Here is an 11,615-nt window from a genome sequence, read left to right as displayed (position 1 = left end):
CTCTCTCACTGACTCACTCACTCACACACAGAGTGTTAGCTATCCCAAGGAGAAGGGAACACAGATTCTTAGACAGATTTCCCAGATTATTTGTAGTTTGGTCCCAAGAGAGATTGAGCTGTGAACTACAAAGTCCCCAGTTCAAATCTTACCTGTGCATTAACTCAACAGGTGACACTCAACAACCCACTATTCTCTCTACCTCATTTCCTACATTTCCAATATGGGGTTAATACTGTTGGCCTACCTTACAGGAATGTTTTATGGATTACTGAGGTAAAGCAAGAAATATGTGAACTGTCTAAACCAGCCTTTCCCAACTAGTTGGCCACCAGATGTTGTTGGACCGCAATCCCCATCTTTCCTGACCATTGGCAATGCTGGCTGAGGCTGATGGGAGTTGTGGCCCAACAACATCTGGTGGCCCACTAGTTGGGAAAGGCTGGTCTAAACGTTCAAAAATTGATATAAATGCTAGGTGTAATACCTAGCATTTAAAAACAACAACAACAACTGCAGCTAAGCAAGGTAAGAAAGGCAACCACCTAATCTCTTTGTCCCCAGTAGTTTGTATTGAAACAAGAGTGTACAGCTTCTGAACATGAAAGCTTCATTTAGATCCATGGCAAGTGGTTGCCCATTTGCTTGCTTTTTAAAAAAAGGAAATGAAAAGAGGAGGGGGCGTGCCCCAGTAGAGGAGAAGGGCCACAATCAGGAATGGAGAACGCATTTTGCATGGAAGAGATCCCAGGTTCAATCCCCAGCATCTTCAAGTCAGAATAGGAGAGACCCTTGCCTGAAACCCTGGAGAGCTGCTGCCAGTCAGGGTAGACAATACTGAGCTAGATGGACCAATGGTCTGACTCCAGAGAGCAGCTTCCTATGTTCCTTTCCAAAAGTGCTTACTGTCCCTTTTCAAGGGTATCTTCATTTTGTAATTCCTGTCACACGATGAGACCATGATGATGCGGTCAATTTTTCGCAGCAGAACATTCCTCTACAAAGGATGGGGGCCCTTTGACCCTCCGGATGTTGTTGGACCCTATCTCCCATTATCCCTGATCATTGACCCGGCTAGCTGGGGCTGATGGGTGTTGGACTGTCACAGCACCTAGAGGACCACACATATTTGCTCTGTAACACTTTTGGCTATGTACCTCATGCCTCCAGCCCCACATCCTACGGTAGTGAATTTGATATTTAGTTTATACATTAAGAACAGAAGGCAAGCCCTGCTGGATCAGACCGAAGGCCCATCTTGCCAAGCATCTTGTTTCCAACACTGGACAGTCAGATCGTTCCAGGATGCCTATAAGCAAATCTAGAAGGCAAGAGCCTCCCACTGCCAGCAACCAGAATTCAGTTATACTCTGCCCTGGAGGAATATATTAGTTAATATAGTGCATTGTTGTTGTTGTTATATGCCTTCAAGTCAATTACAACTTATGGCGACCCTGTGAATCTTTTCTGAATATATTCATAGGGTTTTCATGGTAAGGGGTACTCGGAGGTGGCTTACCGTTGCCTTCCTCTAAGCCTACAGCACCCGGTATTCCCAAGCGGTCTCCCATCCAAGTACTTACCAGGCCTGACCCTGCTTAGTTTCCCAGATCAGACGAGATCGGGTGTGTTTAGGGTAGTATGGCCATAGGCAATATGGTGCATAGCCATTAATAAATCTCTGTGCATTTATTCTGACACCCCCCCTTAAAATAATCTCAACCAGCAAACTGGTTAGAGGCAAATGCTAAGTCAACCCCACCACTGGAACTAATACTGGGCACCAAATGGTCTCATTATGCCTAGACTCATGCACATTGTATAATTTCATTTATGATATTTATATCCCGCCTTTCATCCAAGGAGCTCAAGGTGGCATACATGGTTCTCCTCCCTCTCTTCAGTTTATCCTCACAACCACCCTGTGAGGTGGATTAGGCTGAGAGACAGTGACCAGCCGAAAGTCAGCCAACAAGCTTCATGGGCTAAGTGGGAATCTGAACCCTGGTCTCCCAGGTCCTCGTCTGACACTCTAGCCACTATACCACACTGACTCAGCCGCACTCACTGTAATTAATGATGGGCACTAGCACCAAATCTTGTGGCAGAGAGTTCCACATGTTAATGTTGTGCCTGTCCTGAACCTACTGCTCATACACTCTTTCCCTCCCACCATCACCTCAACATTGGTGCATAGGAAGCTGCCTTATACCAAGCCAGACCATTGGTCCATCTAGCTCAGTATTGTCTACACTGACTGGCAGCAGCTCTCCAGAGTTTCAGGCAGGGAGTCTCTCCCAGCCCTACCTGGGATGTCAGGGACTGAACTTAGGACCTTCTGCATGCAAGGCGGATGCTCTGCCACTGAGCTAAGGCCCTTCCTCTCCACCCTGCCCTATTTTTTCCCCTTCTTCTGGATCATTCAGACTATGGTATTCCCAATCTCTATGTACGGATGTGAAAGTTGGACAGTGAAAAAAGCAGATAAGAGAAAAACCAGCTAATTCGAAATGTGGTGTTGGAGGAGAGCTTTGAGCATACCACAGACTGTGAAAAAGACAAATATTTGGGTGTTAGAACAAATTAAACCAGAACTGTCACTAGAAGCTAAAATGATGAAACTGAGGTTATCATACTTTGGACGCATAATGAGAAGACCTGATTCACTAGAAAAGACAGTAATGCTGGGGAGAACAGAAGGGAGTAGAAAAAGAGGAAGGCCAAACAAGAGTTGGATTGATTCCATAAAGGAAGCCACAGACCTGAACTTACAAGATCTGAACAGGGTGGTTCACGACAGATGCTCTTGGAGGTCACTGATTCACAGGGTCGCCATAAGTCGTGATCGACTTGAAGGCAGATAACAACCTCTCCCTTTTCCGCCCCTCCCAGGCCTGCCTCTACAATATTTGCTATGTGCAGCCGCTCACGGTTGAAGCAGTCACTTTCGGTTCTAAGGTGTGCGCGGCTTTTCCCGCGATTGGCTCAGCTGTGATAAGGCCACCACCTTAGCGGCGCCTGGGTTGGCTGGGGAAAGCATCAGTCATGGCAGGTGGGTGGGATTACCGAAGGACTGAATGGGAGAGAGGGAGGGAGAGAGAGAGATGGAAAGCCGATTAAGGGAGAGAGGAGCAGCGTCGCCGCGGTCCAAAAAAGCAGGTACTTGTGGGGTGGAGAATGAAACGGGTGGCATTGTTAGAACAATACAAAGAATAAGCAGGCGCAACGTGACTGTGCATATCCCATTCTTAGTCGTGGGTTTAATAATAAATAAAATTATGCAGGTGTATGTTGACCAGGCTGCCTTCTTGCTATATTTCGAAGGATCGAAGATGTAATGCTGCCCCCTACACACACGCACGCGGGCGGTGTGTGTTTTTTAATTGTCTAAAGTCAGACCAATAAGGCAAGGTGCAAGATGAATCGGGAACCGTCGTTGGAATCAAAGAGGCGGCAGGGGCGCGGGAAGGGCGCGGGGGAAGAGGCTTTGCAATGATCAGGAGGAAATTCACACGTGAGAAGTCGACTCCTTTTATTTATTTTGCGCCCACGGGACTATGGTCGTGGGTATATAGACTGAGTTCAGATTGAATAAGGAGCTCGCCGGCTGTTCCTTTGTCACATCTTATTATGAGCGTCAGCCTAACTGTGCCCTGATGGGGATTTGGGTTGTGTCTGAGAATGCGCTGCTCTATGGAGAAGGCGTGGGGTGGGGTGCATCTAGTGAGTGCGCCACACATCTGCACGGCAAAAATGAAGAAACCCTGAAATGATTCAGCATTGACCAGTAAACTGCTGTTGGGCAGACGGTGTGGCGACTGACGCAGATGTAAGGTGATGAGAAAGGAAGAATGAATGAATGAATGGGGGTGGGCGTTTTCTCTACAAGCCAATTATCTCCCACCCGGTCTGTCTTTGTGCAACAGACATTTCTGGTGAGGGCGAGAGAGAGCACTCTGCACGTAAATCCTTTTGCGAGAAACTAGGAGAGCGGCTGAAACAAAAAATCTACCTTTTCAAAGTCGCACTTTTTTGCCTTTATTCCTAATCGCAGGTGTGCGGGCTGGTTCTGACTACTCAGCAAGATGCACTCTGCACATGCTCAGAAATGCTGTCTTGTTTGGTGCTTTACACCTTCCAGGATTGAAACGCAACATTTTTAAAGAAAGCCTGTGGGGTTTAAACCACTGAGGGATCATTCTGCAAACTCCCGAGTCCCTGCCTGACTGGAGAAAAGGGAAGGGACCGAGAAGAACCATAAACGCCGCGTTTCTCTCCAGGGTGTGAGGGACCATATTTTGAAAAACAGGGCTCGAAGTGGCGGGGGAGAGAAGGTTACCATGTTTTTTGGTAAAAAAAATAAAATCAAATTTACTACAGAACGCGCGGAATGGCCTCTGATTGTGAGGGTCTGGAGAGAACTGATCTGTAAAAGCAAGAGCAATCTCGCTCCCTCTCTTTGGAAATTGATAAGGTTAAGGAAATTGACAAGGATGCGCCCTCAGTGGTGATTAAGCAATCGTCATCAGCACCAGCGTAAAGACGGGACACCCTTCTCCGAAGGCTGCGCTGGGACAGATGGAGGGGATGTGCCTTCACCGGGCTCAGACAATCCGAATTCGCTGCGTAGACCTGCCCACGTGGGAGAGCGGGAAGCAAACGCGCGGCCCCATTGTACTGGGGGCACCCCTGCCTCGCTTGGGAGCTGCTGAATGCAGCTGGGGAACGCTTTGTGATTCTGGAAAGCGAGCGAGAGAGAGAGATTGATATGTGGGCGGGGGAGCTTAATGGCTTGATCGAATTGCGGCGAGGCGGGAGGCGCCTCCTCCTGCCTGCCTGGGGTTATATTCGGTCATCCACCTGCCGTTTCTGCGGCTCAGGCTGATTTGCCGACACGCACAGGAAACCGCTGTTTCTAGCTTGCGCTTCTGTAATTTGGAGCGGCCGGGGATTTGACTCATCAGTCGGCAGTCTGGAGCTATGTGCGTAATTTCTCTCGAGCGAAGAGGTTAGAGAAGATCGGGAGGACACGGCAAGTGGTAGAGATGTTAATGTGGCCCTCTAAAGCCAGTAGGTGCCTGGGTCTTTGCACCCCGGTTCCTCTGTAGCCAGGAAAGAGTTTGGAAAAGCCCGCTGAACTCTGAAGAAATGAAGCACTGATATATTTATGTGTTTATTATGATTTCTTTCTTACATATATATTCTACCTTTCCCCCAAGAAGATCAAGGTGGTGTACATGGTTCCCCCCTACCTATTTCATTCTCAAATCAACCCTGTGAGGTAGGTTAGGCTGAGACTTGGTGACTGGCCCAAGGTCACCCAGTGAGCTTTATGGCTGAGTGGAGATTTGAACCCTGGTCTTCCAGGTCCTAGTACAACACCTTCACCATTACATCACACTGGCTCTCCTATACCTTTATAAGAAGGTTCTTGGAGCCCACCTTTGCAAACTGAAGATGGAGGACTCCATAAGAACATAAGAACATAAGAAGAGCCTGCTGGATCAGGCCAGTGGCCCATCTAGTCCAGCATCCTGTTCTCACAGTGGCCAACCAGGTGCCTGGGGGAAGCCCGCAAGCAGGACCCGAGTGCAAGAACACTCTCCCCTCCTGAGGCTTCCGGCAACTGGTTTTCAGAAGCATGCTGCCTCTGACTAGGGTGGCAGAGCACAGCCATCATGGCTAGTAGCCATTGATAGCCCTGTCCTCCATGAATTTGTCTAATCTTCTTTTAAAGCCATCCAAGCTGGTGGCCATTACTGCATCTTGTGGGAGCAAATTCCATAGTTTAACTATGCGCTGAGTAAAGAAGTACTTCCTTTTGTCTGTCCTGAATCTTCCAACATTCAGCTTCTTTGAATGTCCATGAGTTCTAGTATTATGAGAGAGGGAGAAGAACTTTTCTCTATCCACTTTCTCAATGCCATGCATAATTTTATACACTTCTATCATGTCTCCTCTGACCCGCCTTTTCTCTAAACTAAGAAGCCCCAAATGCTGCAACCTTTCCTCGTAAGGGAGTCGCTCCATCCCCTTGATCATTCCGGTTGCCCTCTTCTGAACCTTTTCCAACTCTATAATATCCTTTTTGAGATGAGGCAACCAGAACTGTACACAGTATTCCAAATGTGGCCGCACCATAGATTTATACAACGGCATTATGATATCGGCTGTTTTATTTTCAATACCTTTCCTAATTATCGCTAGCATGGAATTTGCCTTTTTCACAGCTGCCGCACACTGGGTCGACATTTTCATCGTGCTGTCCACTACAACCCCGAGGTCTCTCTCCTGGTCGGTCACCGCCAGTTCAGACCCCATGAGCATATATGTGAAATTAAGATTTTTTGCTCCAATATACATAATTTTACACTTGTTTATATTGAATTGCATTTGCCATTTTTCCACCCATTCACTCAGTTTGGAGAGGTCTTTTTGGAGCTCTTCGCAATCCCTTTTTGTTTTAACAACCCTGAACAATTTAGTGTCGTCAGCAAACTTGGCCACTTCACTGCTCACTCCTAATTCTAGGTCATTAATGAACAAGTTGAAAAGTACAGGTCCCAATACTGATCCTTGAGGGACTCCACTTTCTACAGCCCTCCATTGGGAGAACTGTCTGTTTATTCCTACTCTCTGCTTTCTGCTTCTTAACCAATTCCTTATCCACAAGAGGACCTCTCCTCTTATTCCATGACTGCTAAGCTTCCTCAGAAGCCTTTGGTGAGGTACCTTGTCAAACGCTTTTTGAAAGTCTAAGTACACTATGTCCACTGGATCACCTCTATCTATATGCTTGTTGACACTCTCAAAGAATTCTAATAGGTTACTGAGACAGGACTTTCCCTTGCAGAAGCCATGCTGGCTCTGCTTCAGCAAGGCTTGTTCTTCTATGTGCTTAGTTAATCTAGCTTTAATAATACTTTCTACCAGTTTTCCAGGGACAGAAGTTAAGCTAACTGGCCTGTAATTTCCGGGATCCCCTCTGGATCCCTTTTTGAAGATTGGTGTTACATTTGCCACTTTCCAGTCCTCAGGCACGGAGGAGGACCCGAGGGACAAGTTACATATTTTAGTTAGCAGATCAGCAATTTCACCTTTGAGTTCTTTGAGAACTCTCGGGTGGATGCCATCCGGGCCCGGTGATTTGTCAGTTTTTATATTGTCCATTAAGCTTAGAACTTCCTCTCTCGTTACCACTATTTGTCTTAGTTCCTCAGAATCCCTTCCTGCAAATGTTAGTTCAGGTTCAAGGATCTGCCCTATATCTTCCACTGTGAAGACAGATGCAAAGAATTCATTTAGCTTCTCTGCAATCTCCTTATCGTTCTTTAGTACACCTTTGACTCCCTTATCATCCAAGGGTCCAATTGTCTCCCTAGATGGTCTCCTGCTTTGAATGTATTTATAGAATTTTTTGTTGTTGGTTTTTATGTTCTTAGCAATGTGCTCCTCAAATTCTTTTTTAGCATCCCTTATTGTCTTCTTGCATTTCTTTTGCCAGAGTTTGTGTTCTTTTTTATTTTCTTCATTTGGACAAGACTTCCATTTTCTGAAGGAAGACTTTTTGCCTCTAAGAGCTTCCTTGACTTTGCTTGTTAACCATGCTGGCATCTTCTTGGCCCTGGCGGTACCTTTTCTGATCTGCGGTATGCACTCCAGTTGAGCTTCTAATACAGAGTTTTTCAACAACTTCCAAGCATTTTCGAGTGATGTGACCCTCTGGACTTTGTTTTTCAGCTTTCTTTTTACCAATCCCCTCATTTTTGTGAAGTTTCCTCTTTTGAAGTCAAATGTGACCGTGTTGGATTTTCTTGGCAATTGGCCAGTTACATGTATGTTTAATTTAATAGCACTGTGGTCACTGCTCCCAATCGGTTCAACAACACTTACATCTCGCACCAGGTCCCGGTCCCCACTGAGGATTAAGTCCAGGGTTGCCGTCCCTCTGGTCGGTTCCATGACCAACTGATCTAGGGAATAGTCATTTGGAATATCTAGAAACTTTGCTTCTTTGTCATGACTGGAACACATATGCAGCCAGTCTATGTCCGGGTAGTTGAAGTCACCCATTACTACCACATTTCCTAGTTTGGATGCTTCCTCAATTTCATATCTCATCTCCAGGTCTCCCTGAGCATTTTGATCAGGGGGACGATAGATCGTTCCCAGTATTAAGTCCCTCCTGGGGCACGGTATCACCACCCACAACGATTCTGTGGAGGAGTCTGCCTCTTTTGGGGTTTCGAGCTTGCTGGATTCAATGCCTTCTTTCACGTATAGAGCGACTCCGCCACCAATACGTCCTTCCCTGTCCTTCCGATATAGTTTATATCCAGGGATAACCGTATCCCACTGGTTTTCTCCATTCCACCAGGTCTCGGTTATGCTCACTATATCAATGCTCTTTTCTAAGACCAAGCACTCCAGTTCTCCCATCTTGGTTCGGAGGCTCCTAGCATTAGCGTACAGGCACTTGTAAGCAGTGTCTCTCTTCAAGTGTCTTTGGCACTTGTGGTTAGGCCTGTGGTAATTTTGCTCTTCATATTCTCCATATTTCTCCATATTCTCCATATTTTGTTACTCCCCATGGTGTAATGGAGGTCAATGTTTTTTCTGGTAGGGCTCTTGTGTCTTTAAGAGCTACCCAAAATGCAAGAACCAATGTAGTGTGCGATGCTCTATCCCATCCTGTCAATTCTATGCAAGGAAAAGTTGTATTGGTAATTTTTATATTTTGCCTGTGCTTCAGCAGTTATGGGCACAGAAGCCTTGCCACTAAAAAGTTGGCAATTCTCGATGAGTTTTGCTTTAAAGCGTAGTTTGGAGTTAGGCAGCAGTAAACAGCCGGATCCTCTGCAGAATCAGGCCTGCAGAAGCCCATTCAAATCAACGTGCTTAAGTGCACTTAACTCTGCAAGGGGGGAGGAGGATTTTCCTGTCCTCGCTTGAGAGGGAAACTTTCAGGAGATTCATCTAACAAACAACCTCATCACATAGGCAGTGTGGGGGGGGGGTTTCCCAGGCCCTTACGCATGGCTAATTCTTGTCACTAATTGCCAGTGGGTAGGTGGGAGCTAGAAGTGACTCACTAGAGGTCTCCATTTCATTCAGATTGAAATGACAGAACCTCAAGTGAGATCAGTTTATCGGTGTGGAAAAACTGAGCGATTTGTGCATGTGGTGAGCTTAAGTTCAGACAATACCCAGTGGGACGTTAAGAGATGGACCCTGGAGACTGGTCCATTGGGGCTAATGGGACAGTGCCCCCCCCCGCTGCCTGCCTCCTTACTTATAACCAAGCCAGGGGGTGGTCCTGGCTGTCAGCTTCCTCCTTCTCTTAGTCTCAGTGTTGCCCTTGCACAGGGAGGAGGATGGGAGCAAAAGTAGAAAGCCTGTCATTGGCTCAGGCTCTGCCTACTGTTGGGCCTCTTTGCCTTCTGCCCCACCACTGTCAATTGTGCACCAGCCACCACTGGACATAGGCAAAGCATTCCTAAAGGGTGTGGGAGGGTGAGAAATGCTGCCACTTCCTGAGGTTGGGGAGGGGTCAGGGTTTTTTTCCCCCATTCAGTCTTTCTTTTTTCTTTTACACCAATGAGAGGGGAAATGTTTGTGCCAGCTGTGAGGCTGGTGTATCTTTTGGGGTTTGTGAGGATATGCCAGAGAGGAATGAGGGGGCTTTGGATCAGGTGGATCCAAGATCTCTCCCAACATGTCCCCAACAAGACCACTTCATGGAACACTGGTAGTGATACTGCCCTGTTGGCAGAGCTGCCCACTGCCATGTCAGGGAGATCTCTTCCCCCTAGACCTCCCTCTTTGTCAGTGGCGAGGAGATCCACAGCACGCAGTAGCCCCTCAGCTGCCCTCCCCAGGAGCTTAGGATTCCTTCTACAATAATTGTGCTTGAGATGGCAGTGGTCATGAGACTAATGCAGTCAATATCTTACACAGTAAAAGCATTTTAAAAAATCTGTTACAGGAAAATGAAAAATTCCCAGAAATCGTCATCTGTAGGGATAAAAGCACTTACATGAAACTATTAATAAAACACCATGCACCTATATCTGGAAATAGCAAGGTTATCACGACCTTTACCATTAAAGGACTGCAGGTTGTCAATTATTTAGTTTTAACATGTTTGTGTGTAGCTGGGGAGGCACAATTTGGAGTTTATATTCCAAGTGGTCTCCCATCCAGCTACAGACCAGACCCAGACCAGCTTGGGTTCAAAAAGGTTACTGCATTACTATTACTATTACTACTACTACTACTACTACTACTAATAATAATAATATAACTTTGCTTGTACAAAGTTCTCCAAGTGACTTGGAAAAATGGAAATGGACTGCCTCCAAGTTGATCCCAACTTATGGCGACCCTATGAATAGGGTTTTCATGGTAAGCAGTATTCAGAGGTGGTTTACCATTACCTTCCTCTGAGGCTAAGAGGCAGTGACTGGCCCAAGGTCACCCAGTGAGCTTCATGGCTGTGTGGGTATTCGAACCCTGATCTCCCAGGTCATAGTCCAACACTCTAACTACTACACCACACTGGCTCTCTCCAAGTGACTTACAACATTGTTAAAAACAGACAATTTTGTACTTTAGGCACCAAAATGTCATGAGCTGACTCTGTTATACCATCCACTGTTCTGGCTATACCAGTAATCCTGGGCACATCAACCAGCTTTGCTTATGAACTGCCTACACGTGATCCTTGTTAATGCCTAGGAACCAATTAGCATGAAAGAGGGGAGTGTTACCACTGAGAAGAGTCTTCTCAGTGTTTAACTCGCATCCTTTTGCTCTGATTGGCTCCAATCAGCAGGAAAGGCCAAGGAAGCATGTTAGAAGATTCTTTACAATGGCTAACACACTCCCTTTTCATGCTGATTGGCTTGTAGGATACTGGAGAAATAGGGACCCTACTGGGACCCTGCTCCCCAAAAAGTAAAGGGACTAAGACCCCCCCCCGAGACCCTACATGACTACACCCCTGACACATACACAGTTGGAGGGAAGCTTCTCCCTGCACAGATTCCCCCCTTCCTAATACCTCCCCCCACCCAAGAACAGTAGCAAAATGGAGTCATTTATTTATTTATTTAAAAACCAGTCCTAGGAGCAAGCCTCTGGTGGAAACATGCCTAAAGCTTCAGAGAAATCACTCTCTGTTCTCAATCAGTCTCATGATCTCTGCTGGTCATGCACAATGGAAGCTGACAGAGAGCTTCTGTCATCGGCTTGACCTTAACTACAATGTTACCATGAATGGCTCAAACCTTATCTTATCCCCGCATTGCAAACAGTGAGATTCTGCCAGATTACCACCCACCTTACCTTGTAGGTTTGGAATGCCAACTCTCCTGAGAAATTTTCCTTGCCATTAAAATTCTCTCCGCTCCCCTCATCCCACCCAGAATGTTTTCATAAATCTTAATGAAATGGGGTGGCAGCCAAGGGTTGGAGGGCTCTGCTCTGAGTGCCACCAATGTATGAAGTGAGGCAGGCAACCCCCAGGGAGAGGGCTGTTTCAGCCGTGGCACCTCAGTTATAGCACAGCCATCACAGGGAGGCTCATCTGGTGCCATGTGGTGTAGGTCGACTCC

The 11,615-nt window shown here is 46.6% G+C and overlaps 1 protein-coding gene and 1 pseudogene across 1 annotated transcript in view; one reads left to right on the top strand and one right to left on the bottom strand.

The window, feature by feature from the left end:
- Positions 1–1,534: 1,534 nt before the first annotated feature.
- LOC133388214 (5S ribosomal RNA) lies at positions 1,535–1,653 on the bottom strand (annotated as a pseudogene).
- Positions 1,654–3,076: 1,423 nt separating this feature from the next.
- Positions 3,077–11,615, top strand: part of SLCO4A1 (solute carrier organic anion transporter family member 4A1) — a 79,382-nt gene continuing 70,843 nt past the window's right edge. Inside the window, exon 1 of the mRNA XM_061631051.1 lies at positions 3,077–3,159. The gene's annotated coding sequence lies outside the window, so the exon portion shown is untranslated. The remainder of the gene's footprint in view (positions 3,160–11,615) is intronic.

Source organism: Rhineura floridana, chromosome 6 (assembly GCF_030035675.1).
Source record: "Rhineura floridana isolate rRhiFlo1 chromosome 6, rRhiFlo1.hap2, whole genome shotgun sequence".
Classification (NCBI taxonomy): domain Eukaryota; kingdom Metazoa; phylum Chordata; class Lepidosauria; order Squamata; family Rhineuridae; genus Rhineura; species Rhineura floridana.
The sequence above is the reverse complement of the archived record's forward strand: the minus strand, read 5'-3'. Positions and strand labels throughout refer to the sequence as shown.